Source organism: Panthera tigris, chromosome D1 (genome assembly GCF_018350195.1).
Source record: "Panthera tigris isolate Pti1 chromosome D1, P.tigris_Pti1_mat1.1, whole genome shotgun sequence".
Classification (NCBI taxonomy): Eukaryota; Metazoa; Chordata; class Mammalia; order Carnivora; family Felidae; genus Panthera; species Panthera tigris.
The window spans coordinates 27,886,312-27,896,900 of NC_056669.1; the positions used below are offsets into that span (position 1 = coordinate 27,886,312).

Genomic DNA, 10,589 nt, shown 5'->3' on the forward strand with positions numbered 1-10,589 from the left:
ACTGCTTAAACTTAAAACACCTATGTGTACATCCACCTTCCTTCTCATTCTGCCTCTCCCCATCTCTCCCACCCTCTTTCTGCCCTCTCTTCCCCTTTTCTCTTTTTTCTCTATTTCCCTTTTTCTTTCTTCCTTTCATTTTTCCTTCTCCTCTATGGGAACAATAATTGATCAGTTGACAGATCTAGGTCATGCTGGCAGGGGTTGCTCTGCTTCATGCAGGCTTGCCCAGGAGAAGGAGGGAGAGTCTGTCTTCCCAGTCCACAAGGAGCCCAGATGATGCAGCGCAGCAGGGGGAAGGGGGGACAGATGAACTGGTGGGCTAGTTCAGGCTTCCCCAGCAAGAGTACCTGGGACCCCATTGATCACAGAGTCCTCAGTTATTTGATATCCCCGACACTCTAATTTTCCATATCCAATTTACCTCTGTCACTTTCCCACATTTTGCTCAGTGTCTATTCCCTGCCTGTTACAATTTTCCTCATTTTTCTTTCTACGTCCCCCTCCTTTCCTCTTCTTCTTCCCTCCTTCCAAAACAATGACAGAGCACAGATACTCCCCCACTTAAGTCATACTAGAGAGATGGCCTTTTGTTTATTTGCAAGAAGAAAAACAGAAACCCTGCCAGAAGAACTCTGTAAGTCATTTGCAAACTGCAAAACAAACCAACAAAGATTCACATTTTCGTTGCCGAGAAGCGAATATTTCAAGAGAGACTGTCAAGCTAAGAAATCAAATATTGGAAAACACGTTCTTTAGCACTGTTACTAAGGACATCTTAGGTTACTAAATTTCATTTTTTTTCTTCTCTAAGAGTATTGCCTTCATAGTAATAAAAGAATGTTCAAAGGATTGGTTGGTTTTGGCTTCAAAGGCTCGTTCAGATTAACTCTCTGGAGGTGCTGCCCTTGCTTTGTCTTGGTGGTGTCACCAAACACTAACCCAACACAGACCATAGCTGTGTATGTGTTCATTGGTTCAATCACCCTGCAAGTGTTTATTGAGTGCCCACTATGTTGTAGTTGTAGGTGGTAGGTGGTGGGAATAAATGCATCAGGGACTAAAACAAACTCAGGGATGAAACCAAAGACAGAGTAGAATTTCTAAGATTTGGCTTGGTTTTCCATCCTTTTTAATAGCATTCAAAAGCACCAACAGGAGTGCCAGAAGCAAGAGGGAAGAATGAAAGACACAGCCTTTGGTTTCTCATGGAAATGGGTGGCAAGAAAGCAACTAACCTTTGATCCTTGTTTTACTTAGGGAGCACTGGGAGAGGACTCACAAGTGTAGTTCTGTGTTAATAATAAATAAGAGGTGCTGCCTTTACTACTCCATGCTGTCTTCTGCCAAGAAGGAACTCATAGATATTTGATGTGCCCTCAGTTAGTATGTGGATGATGAAAGCTGATTTAAGTTAGTTGGCTTTGTGACAATTGTCTTTTGTCATTCAAGTTATTAGTTGATTCTTGGCACAATGCCACCCTGTCTGGTAGCTTATCCATCTCCCTTTTGCCTTGCTTTCTGCACAGAATTAGAGGTAAGGGGAGTGGGGGAGATACTTATATCAGACAGATCAGGGAAGGATTTGCCTCTGGCAGTTAGTTTGGATGAGGCAAATGTTATGCAGGGGGACCTCTTAGAGGGATTCATAACTCAGGGAATATCTAAGATAATCTCCCTTCTGAGAACCCTTTTATTTGCTACCCACCCATGTCACCCTAACTTAGGGTTTCTGGAATAATAAAAATTCATCAGGCTTTATTTGTCCTCCTCTGGTCATACACTACAGTTGGGACACGGGTCTTCTTCTAATCCATCAACTTGTATTTCCAGTCATATGTACCCAGAGGGAAAATGGCTTTTCTTATGCTCAAACTGTGTACAAGCTGCCTGCTGAATGCTCAGGATGATTGCTTACCTGGCTGCTTCTATCTACATTTTCATAGAGGTGATCATGATTGTTCTTATCTTTCCTCACATAGAGAACAGATAACTTTCACATGGATCCTGAGTCTTCCAAGTCAAGCAGTCAGTTCTACATCTCCTGACCTCATCTCTGAGACTGAAAGGTCATCAGGGGATTTGCAATATTTACATTTTCTAAGCCAATGGTTCTCAAACTTGGTGTATCAAATTGCCTGAGGAGCTTTATAATAATACCAATGACTGAACCCTATCACAGACCAATAAAATCAGATGTTCATCATCAATCTTTTTAGAGCCCTGCAAGAGGTTCTAATATGTGGTCAGATTTAAGCATTGGACCTCTAAAGTCATCTGAAAAGTTCTATGATGTTGGGTAAGACACATCCTTTACATAAGCCTCAGTTTCCACATCTCTAAAATAAAGAATTTGGTCTAAAATATTTTCAAGTTTCATTTCAAGTTCAACACTTTGCAATTTTGCAAATAGTCTTTTTGATATAGCACTTGAAAAGTAGTGATGCTAGAAGAAAGTATTTCAAAGCAGTTTCTGCTTGCAAGGAGCTAAGAATATAGACATAGTCACAGACAGATGACCAAAGTCAGACTGTGTGAATGGTGTGTGTGCAATGCAAACACTACATGCTATATCATATATATTTTATCACATATCTATATATGTATGTATTTCTTTATAAGGCATCCTTAGGATGGGAGAAAATGATTAACTAGTCACAGCATTTCCCTCATAGAGGAATCCAGGAATGATAAGGATTCTTTAACCGATCCATCTTATAAGAGAATTAGGAGCCACTTGAATGTGGGTCAAGAAAGAATGTGTTAGAGCTGGATTTAGAGAGTGCTAAGCGATGGTGAACCTTGGAAGAATCTCCATTCTTTAGTGTGAAGATTTTCATATTTCTCTTCTGCTCAGGGTCCAGTCTCTTCCCCGAGTCAGTTAGCCAGCAGTGTTGCTTCCATTGTTCTCCTTCTCTTGAGCAACAAAGGCTCAATGCCAAGAACCTCAATGGCAAAATTGCAGTTAGTGTGTTAGGCAGAAGTGATGCTGGTTCCACTCCCCAAGTCAGGTTGGCTCTGGCTGTGCATACATGAGTGAAAACTTGCCTGTTTTTTTTTATGGAGTCAGCAGGCTCAGAGGCACACGGGGAACAGAGCTACCATGCAAATGTGTGCCAAAGGCCGTCTCTGGGTAACTCACAAAGTACACGGCTGGCTCCCTAAAGTGTTCACACTGCTATGTCATCCAATCCCAGAGTCACAACCAGCTCAAGCCCAGAGGAACTTTCAAGATGACTTATTTCAATCTCTCTCTTTGAACTTTGATACCTCAATAGTGGAGCTGCAGTGGTCCCCTAGCTTCTGTCTCCAATAAGGGGAAACATACATTTTTCTAGATTATTGTGCCTGACCATTAGATTTCAGGAAGACAGGAAGAGGAAGAAGACAAAGGAGAGGGAAAATCTGTCTTCTTACAGATTTAGCCATTTTCTCTAGGTCTAGAGAGACATTATAATATAGTGGCTGGATTGCCTGGGTCCAAACCCTGGCTCTTCCACTTCCTAGTTTGAAACCTTAAACAATATAGTCAACTTCTGTGATTCTGTTGCCTCTTCTACAAAATGGAGATAATTATGGGACTTAGCTTTAAGGCTGTTATGAGGATTAAATAAGTTACTGCAGATGAAGTGCTTGGAACACTGCCTAGCACACTGTAAGTTCTCAAGAAGTATTACTTAATAGTATTATGATTGATACAAATACTACTACTCACAGGACAAGTCTAATCCTTCTTCAACATGAATCATGAATTTACTTTAAATATTTCAAAAAAAATTGTGTTCCCTTCTCCCTCAAATTTTCCCTCCACTGGGCTAAATATAGCAAGATTTTCTCCTAGTTTCTATCTTATCATCCATAGAAAGGGTGCTGATTGCTTTTATCCAAAGTTCTTCTGGGTTATTCTATATTGTTTTTAAAGTATTCTTCTCCCAGTGTGCTTTGAGTAGTCCAAAATATTATAGAATATGGCCCCTCCTGGCTCCAACCCAAAAGGGACAATATCTCAGCCCTTTGGCAAGGTAATGTAAACCCTCTAGGTCTGGCCTGGGTTTGCCAGCCTCTCCTAATCCTTTGCAATCCTGTTCCTGTTCCATGGACTGCTTGAGGACTTCTTCCGCACAGCATGTGTGCACACTGCTCCCTCTGCTGAGTGCTGCCCTCATCTAAAACTTACAATTCAAGAAAAATTCCAGCTCAGCATTCCTCTGCAGTCTCTTGTTTTGTCATCTATACTTCCATTTCTCCTGTACTTACTGCTATACTTAACATCCACTACACATGGCATAGGTACATGCTTACATGTCTATCTTCCTTTACCAGACTCTGAGCTCCTAGAGGTCAGGGACTGCTTTATTGATCTTTATGTTCCTAGGGCACCGAGCACAACACTTAGCACAAATTAAATACTCAGAACTTATAGCTAGAAAGAAGACAGAGAGAAGGAGAGAGAGGGAAAACAGCATGAGATTCCCTTAAGTTTTAGGAGCCATATGATCCTGTCAACTTCTGTTGAGCTGTTGTTAATTCAAACCTTCCTTCTCCTATGCTTGTGGTGTTTTATGATGTGCACAATAACCCGATCTCAGAACTTACTCTTTCTGAAGTTATCTTATTAGATTCAACTGATACTTTCTTTCTGACAAGATCTTTTGGGGACTCTGAATCTGTAATCCCATATATTAGCAATATCTCCTGGATATAATCAGTCATAAGCCATATGTTGTAGGCACCTGGGTAGTGGTAGATGAGCTCAGTATTTATGACTAAACTTACCCCAGAGCAGAAAATAGTCACTGTAGTGGTCAATAGATCAGATGAGTGGAGGATGGGATGGCTATCTGAACCTATGTCGGCGTCATGGGGAGACACACAGGCAAAGGAAGTTTGGATCTAAGAAAAGAGGAAAGTGACTGGATGGATTGTATTTAGTTGGAGAAGATGAGGTGGTCAAGTGTTTCTTATCTGCTTCTTCAAATCTACTTTTTCCCTTTCACACAAAATTGTCCACCAGGGCATTTGACTCTCCTCCTAAACAGTCAAGATGAAACCTGGCCCAGGCATGGAAAAGGTTAATTGATGGCTTTTTTTTTTCTCAATGCAACCAGTGGTGTATAGACATCTGCAGTTGGATAAACCATTGTGCTAATTTTTAAAACAAATAAGAATTAATTGATTGTTCTATATTTCTCCTTCCTTTCTCCCTAACACTTCTTAATAGAAGGATCTTAATGCCCTATCACCATTTTTTCCATTACTTTCTTGCACTGCCAAAGCCTTGTCAAGGCCAAAATAATTTACTCATCAAATGCAAAAGCTTTTTCACAGACTCCTAGAGTTGTGAGAAATTATGGAATTTTCTCAGTCTCCCACTCAAGGCATCAAATCCCATCTGAATGATGTTCATCAGTTGCTGCCCAACCATTCCAGATATTCCCAGTAATCAGACACTAACCACATGAGTTGTGCTCCCCAGTTCTGGCTGTCTATCAAAATCACCTGTGGGGATTATTATAAGCAGGTGCCCAGGGATGATCTACAAAAATGCCCATTGTATAGGTTAGTATAGGACAAAGTCACCTCTACCTTGAAATAAGTACAGATTATTCTATTGTGCAGTTACAACTGAGAATAAATGATATTAGTATTCCTTTTCATAGTTGATAAACTCTTTGGAAAACACTATTCTGGCAAACACTTTTGATATCTCCTCAAAATCAATTATTATCCTTTCTCTGTATAAACGGTGCTCTAAATTTGTTGCAGGCAGCAATGTGCCCATTCAAACTATTCACCACAAAAATTCCCTTGTAGCTCAGTATGGTCATGCAATGCAGTTCAGATTAATGCAATAAAAGCACAAGTTTGGTTGGGGTTTTGAGGATTGTACTCAGGGAGACTGTGCTTTATAAACCATGCCATTGCCCCTTCCTCTTGATGGAGAAAATGGCATACTACCTAGAGTTCCAGGAGAGAGCCTGTAAAAAGGCAGACAAAAAACACATATCAAGAATGGCAAAGAAGGAAGAATTTAGGTTAAACTAAATGGACTTGGCTGTTTTGGTAAATCAAAAATAATTGAGTATAAGGCAATTCCATATGGCTAAATCTAATAAAAGGACCTTGGGTTCAAGATGACATAGCAGTTGTACCAGCACTGGAAGACATGTTTCCATACTTACTATCACTTATGAGAAAAAAAACTTATTTAATTAGGTTTCTATTACTTGTAGATGAATATAATCCTAATGAATCTATGTGGAGCAAAAATTTGTCTCTTTCTAACTTCTGCCAATTAGAACTATTCAAAAACATAACTAATATTGTGTGATCCTCTTTCTAAAAGATGCCTATCATGAATACTACTTATCTTGACATTCTTAGTTCCTTCTTATGATTATTGTATGGCATGATTTTAAACCATTAATCATCCTGATCCTTATCTTCTGGACATGCTCTAGTTTGATAATGATTCACTAAAATGCATTACCAAACTCTCCTAGATATAGTTTGATTGATAAGTGAGGCATGGACTCTTACCTACCACATTTTGGACTTTATAGTTATATAAGTTCACTTTATTATTGTATTATTTTCTCTTTTTTATTATTTATTTATTTTTAATTCTTTTAACATATATTTATTTTTGAGACAGAGAGAGACAGAACGTGAACGGGGGAGGGAGACACAGAATCTGAAACAGGCTCCAGGGTCTGAGCTGTCAGCACAGAACCCGACGCGGGGCTTGAACTCACAATGTTTATTTATTTTTTTTTTTTTGAGAGACAGAAAGAGAGAGAGCAAGAGGGGCAGAGAGAGAGAATGACAGAGGATTCAAAGTGAGCTTTCTGCTGAGAGCAGACAGCTGGATGCAGGGCTTGAACTCATGAACCATGAGATCATGACCTGAGCTAGGACACTCATGATTATGAGTAGGACACTTAACTGACTGAGCCACCCAGGCATCCCTATTCTCTCTCTCTCTCTCTCTCTCTCTCTTTCAGATACCACACTCTTGGTTCATATTGATGTTGTACTCATTCTTCTCACACACACAAAAAAATGCCATTATGTAAGACCTCTCCTATTCTTGCCTATAGTTAATTTTCTTTAAATTTTTCTTCTAAGTTTTTGAAATTTTACTGCACCTTGTGTCCTGTATTTAAATTCACTTTGATTATTTTTGGATTCCAATGATCTGTCACCATCAGCTTTGTGTCATCCTTAAATGATATAGACTTGTAATCTCCACATCATGAAGACGAATGATTTAAAAAAAAAAGCAACATAATAGACCCAAGGGTATGGCCAAGTTCTTCATTACATTCATATTTCAATAATAGACTCAATGGCATGGCCAAGTTCTTACTTATATTATATTTTACCCACTCCAGAATGATTTATTCATACCCTTCTGTATCTTAGCCAAAAACAACAACAAAACATAGTTCTTACACTGAAGGAAGTAGACAATTCAATACGACATAGTAAGTACTGAGATAAAAGCAAGTGTTGTTTGCTATGGCATCATCTAGAAGACTTTTTGAGTCATAAAAGTCTTCTAGAAGGAAGATATATGAAGGCTGAGACACAAACTTGACTATATTTAACCAGGTAAGAGGAAAGATAAATGTTAGACTGCATATGTCAGAGCCTAGAGAAAGGAGACCATGGTAGGAATCCAGGAATCCAATACCAGTTTGGCTAGATGGACTGTGCTTGTGTGATTTGGGGGCTTTAGGGAATGGGGAAGAAGGGATGAAGATAGACAGACAAGATTTATAGGGAGAGATGTAAGCAGAAGTCAGAGCTTGAATGGCATATGTTTCTTATTAAAGATTTTATATTGAGAGACAAGTATTGAAGGTTGCATGTCAGATAGTAAAATGATGATTTGCAGTTTTAATTATTAAATAACATTATTTGAGTTATTTAAAAATGTTAACATGCTTTAAAAAATCTTGCAATGTTGTTCTAGTGACAGTGTGGAAAATGAATTAAAAAGGGGGCAAGACTAGAGGCAAGGTAACCTTCTAGAGGATGTTGCACCCAATCAGCAACCAGGGTGAGTGCTGCAGAGATGGGGAGATACAGGAGTATTCAAGAATTGTGGAGGTTGAAGGGTTATAACTTGGATATGGAAAGGAAAGAGGATGGCAAGTGATAAAGGAAAGTGAAAGAAAACTTCTAGTTTGGGGGTAAGTGATGTTCAGGTGGATTTTAAGGAGATGGTGATAAATGCAGTTTGGGTCATGATGGGTTTGAAGATGCCTAATGGGCATTTTCAAGGTGTTATCCAATAAGAAGCTAACTACATCAATCTGGAACTCTGGAGAGATCTCTAACCTTCAACAAAGATGGTCTACAACATAGATACAATTAGTGACCCAGGAAGAGAATACAGAGTACATACTAGGTAACTAGTATTTAAAGTTTGGGAAGAGAAGAAATCTTGGGAAGATAATTGACAAGAAGTGACCAAAAACATATAAGAAAATCCAGGAAAGTGTGATGCCACCAAGGTCAAATGATGTGTATTTGGAGAAGGCAGGAACAATGATAGTGTCAAATGCTGCTGAGGATCAAATGAGATTATACTTAGTGACAAAAATATCTTCTATGCCCTTGGGAAAACAGTTTCATGGGGTAGAGCCCTAGTGTAGGGAATAAAAGTAAGGTAAGGATATAGAAAATGTGAGCAATTATTTCAAAAAAGTTTTTGTGTTGTTATTATTGTTTTAAAAAAGAGGGAGGAAATAGGGGGATAAAGGGGAATTGCAGTTGGAGAAGATGTGGCTTTTGTAAGAGGGGAAAGACCTCTTTGAATGCTGAAGGGCAGGGGATAGTAAAGGGAAGGATGAAAGGAAGATCTAGGAGATGACTGACCAAGTGAGGTCTGTTAGGGAATATGAAAGGGTAGGAGGAGTGGTGAATCTTGAGCACCAGTAAAAAAATGAGTCATGAAGACAAGGAGAAAGAAAAATTGCATGACTATATAAAGTAAGGAAGGAGAAACTTATTTGAGAATTCCCATTATGATTGGATTCAACTGAAAATGACAGAAACTACACAGTAAAAATGGTTTAAATAAGATAGAAGTTTTTCTCTGTGGCCACAGAAACACTCCACTTTGTTCATGGCTGGTGTCATGTTTTCTAAGCTGAGAGACCCAGCCCTTTCTGTGGCTTGGATCTATTGTACATGGTTTTGACCTTCTGTCTAAGATGGCAGCATCTGTGTGCCAGACAGTGGGACAAGAGGAGAGGAAGAAGAGACAGAATGCTCTAGTGTACTATCTCCCAAAGAAGGTTCCTTCCTGGAAGCCCTCACATGGCACTCTCCATTTCATGCCTTTGGACAGAACTTGGTTACACTGCTTCTTTCAGATGCAAGGGAGTGTGGGGAATGCATCATCCACTTTGGATGACCACATGCCCAGACAAATTCAGGGGCTTATTATCATGGCAGGAGGGGAGGATGGATGTTAAGAGACAATTAGCATTTTGTATGACAGGATGGAATGTTAGATCTCCCCCCAAGAAGGATGGAAGAAGCCTTTGGGCCCATACAACACACATGTGGTTAAGATATCACCACCTACTTTGTGGCATCTAACCATGAATTTTCAACATTTCTAGTCATTAGAGAAATGCGAATCAAAATCACAATGAAATACTACTTTACACCCATTAGGATGGCTGTTGTTTAAAACATTTAAAAAGAGAAGTAAAGAAATGTTGGTGATGATATGGACAAATTGAACTGGAACCCCTGTGCATTGCTGGTGGGCAAGTAAAGTGGTGCAACTATTGTGACAAACAGTTTGGTGGTTCCTCAAAAAGTTAAAAATGGAATTATTGTATGATCTAGTAATTCCACTTCTAGTATATAGAAATTTTCAAACAAAAATTTGAAAGAAGGGACTCATATTTGTACAGCCATCTTCATAGCAGCATTATTCACAATAGGCAAAAAGTGGAAGCAACCCATCAGTGGATGAATGGATCCATCAGTGGATCCATCAGTGGATGGATAGATCAACAAAATACAATGTATATGTACAGTCAAGTGTTCTCCAGCCTTAATGAAATTAATGAATGAAATTCTGACACGTGCTACAACATGGATGAATCTTGAAAACAGTGTGAAAGAAATCAGACACAAAAGGGTAAATATTGTATGAGTCCACTTATATGAGGTACTTATGAAAGACAAATTCATAGATACAGAAACTAAAAGTTTCCAGTGGCTGAGGGGAGGAAGGAATGGGGAGTTATTATCCGATGGGTAAAGGTTCTGTTTGGGATGATGAAGAAGTTCGGGAGATGGATGGTAATGATGGCTGCACAACACTGTGAATGTATTAATGCCACTGCATTGTGCATTTAAAATGTTTAAAATGGTTTCTTTTATGTTGCATATAACTTACTCAGATAAAGAAAAATGCAAAAAGAGGGAGAATCAGCTGTCCTTGTGCAGTAGGGATACAGCCAAACTTTTCAGCTTGGCTGCAGGAAGTTGGAGGAGTCTGCATTCAATGACTTTGATTTTCTCTGAGCATAAATTGGCCAAGAGGTGTGTTTGCACAC

At 39.2% G+C, this 10,589-nt stretch overlaps 1 non-coding gene across 1 annotated transcript; it reads left to right on the forward strand.

Annotated features, from left to right (window-relative positions):
- The first annotated feature begins 9,500 nt into the window (after positions 1–9,500).
- LOC122231624 lies at positions 9,501–9,627 on the forward strand. The gene has a single exon (XR_006208881.1). It is a non-coding gene; the product is annotated as a U6atac minor spliceosomal RNA (small nuclear RNA).
- Positions 9,628–10,589: the final 962 nt, after the last annotated feature.